Source organism: Dipodomys spectabilis, unplaced genomic scaffold (genome assembly GCF_019054845.1).
Source record: "Dipodomys spectabilis isolate Male_0828 unplaced genomic scaffold, ASM1905484v1 ptg000227l, whole genome shotgun sequence".
NCBI classification, from domain to species: Eukaryota; Metazoa; Chordata; class Mammalia; order Rodentia; family Heteromyidae; genus Dipodomys; species Dipodomys spectabilis.
The window spans coordinates 6,377,110-6,379,410 of NW_024870904.1; the positions used below are offsets into that span (position 1 = coordinate 6,377,110).

A 2,301-nucleotide genomic window follows, 5' to 3' on the forward strand; every position below is an offset into this window, starting at 1 on the left:
CCTTCCACCTGACTTTTAGTTGGGGCTTAGGGTTTAGTTGTCCCCAGTGCTTCTGAAATCTGGATTCAGTTCCCCCTTTTGAATAATTTAAAATGGTAATGGTAAACAGAAGCTATCTGTAACTGTATATGGGGGCTAACTCCCCCTTTTTGTTGTAATAATTGCTCCTTAAGACATTCGTGATTTCTTGCTATAATGCTTGGCCTTGGGGTTTATATGGAATTCCTGTAGTATGATGAATGTGCCATTTGTCAAAAAACTCTCTTCTGCCTCTTTTGCACTGCCAGTGACCTCCTCTTTTCAGGCAGTACTCCTGGCTTCTGGCCTGGTCAGTTCAGCCTCCTGAGTAGCAGAATTGCAGGTATGAATGATGGATGCCTGATTTACTTGATATTTTTAACCACCTACTTTCATGGACATTACCATCAAAGAAATGCTTCCCCTTGACAAGGAAAGAGGGGAATGATTGGAGAAGAGTGCTGAAGATCATTGTGTGATCTCTAGTGCAGGGTTGGTTACAGGCTCGTTAGTTCATCCACAGATGCTGGGTAAAGTCCAAATTCAAATGATTGTGCTTGGAAAATCCACCAGGTGTTTTTGGGACACCATTTGCGTTGACTCAGGGCCTCTTTGCCCCTTTACTTCTTGTTTTTCTCTCTCTCTTTTTCATCGTTCAGGTCATGTAGAGAGGGGTTAGTTTACTCAAGTAATTTATTAAGTATACTTTGTCAAACTCGTTACACCTTCCCTCACCTTTCTCCTATTTTCCCTATCCTGACAATCCCGCTGCCCCTTTCATAAATGACTTGTTGTACCATCTATCCTTTTGGATGTCCTGGATGGTAATTCTTTCTCTTGGGTTCTCCACTAGGATTTTCTGAATCAGAGCCAGAGGAGCAGAATCAATTTTTTTCCAGGGCATGAGGTGCGTTTTCTTTTCTTTCCAATCACAATATTCCGGACAACTGTCACTGGGCTCTTCCCATGGTAAATCTCCAGCCAACATTGCAGTAAGAACTATGCCACAGGACCAAACATCAGCTGGTTCTGCATGACATTCTTCTCTCTTCAGAAGTTCTGGAGCCACATAAAGTAAAGTACCACACATGTTTGTCAAGAAATGCTCACAATTCTTATGGCGAAATACTGTGGCCAAGCCAAAGTCACAGATTTTGAGGTTATCCCTTTTGTCCAAGAGGAGATTTTCTGGCTTAATATCTCTATGAGCTATTCCAATACCATGCAGATAAAACACCCCTGCCATGAGTTGATGGAAGAACCTCTGAGCATCTTCTTCAGGCATGCCTATATCTGGCTGTATTCTATCAAAAAGATCTCCACCACTACAGTATTCCAAGAATAGATATTGCATATTGCCTTCTCTCCTGTGACCATAGAATTTCAAAACATTCTCATGGTTTAACATTTGATTAATGCAGATTTCTTTCTTCATATTTTCCGGAGAGTTCCTGGCCCGCTTCATGTCTAAAATCTTCACTGCAACTGCCTGTTCAGTTGCTCTATTCACAACAAGCTGAACTTCTCCATAGGTACCTTTCCCCAGGGTTTTCACCAAGTTCCAGTCTCCACAAAAGGGTACTCTCATGACTTTACCAATCAGTCCGGCAGAATTGTCCTGGGCCAGCCACCTTGATGCACCTTTGTTTTCAGTGGAGAAACCTGCAAATGAATTTGCCATGATTACAGGTAGAAGTAATGCCTCCCGAAGGGAGTAAGAAAACAACGTGGGTCAGATGGTTGCTTACAACCACCACTGAGAAGAGGCTGAATCCACCAGCCTGAGCCTTCGCCACTGCCTCTGTTCCTGGGAGGTTTTTCCTCTCTTGCTGGCTGTGAGGTTTCCCCTAGGAGTCTTGGTCACCTGACGTCCTGTTCCTGCTTGCTCTTCACCTCCTTCCTCCAGCAGCCTGGACCAAGCAAATGATGTTTAGGCCATGCTACTCTCTTTATATGCAGGGCAGGATGAGCTCACCCTTCCCTTTCTGAGAGAGTTTGCCCTGGCAGAAGCCTTCAGGAGCAGGGTGTGTCTTTTTGGCCCACGCCTTTAATCCTGGCTACTCCAGAGGCTGAAATCTGAGTATGTACGTTCTAAGCCAGCTAGAGAAGGAAAGTCTGAGAGAACTTTTTCTTTAATTTATTACCAAAAACAAACAGGCAACAAAACAGAAGTTGGATCTGAGACTCAAGTAGTAGAGAAGAAGCCTTGAGCACAAAAGCTTAGGACCCAGGACCAGAGTTGTAGCCCTAGCACTTGCACAAAAATCTTCATGAATTTTTGTG

General features: G+C 43.8%; 1 pseudogene; it reads right to left on the reverse strand.

Moving 5' to 3' along the window:
• Nucleotides 1-526: 526 nt before the first annotated feature.
• On the reverse strand, nucleotides 527-1,606 carry LOC122123357 (annotated as a pseudogene).
• Nucleotides 1,607-2,301: the final 695 nt, after the last annotated feature.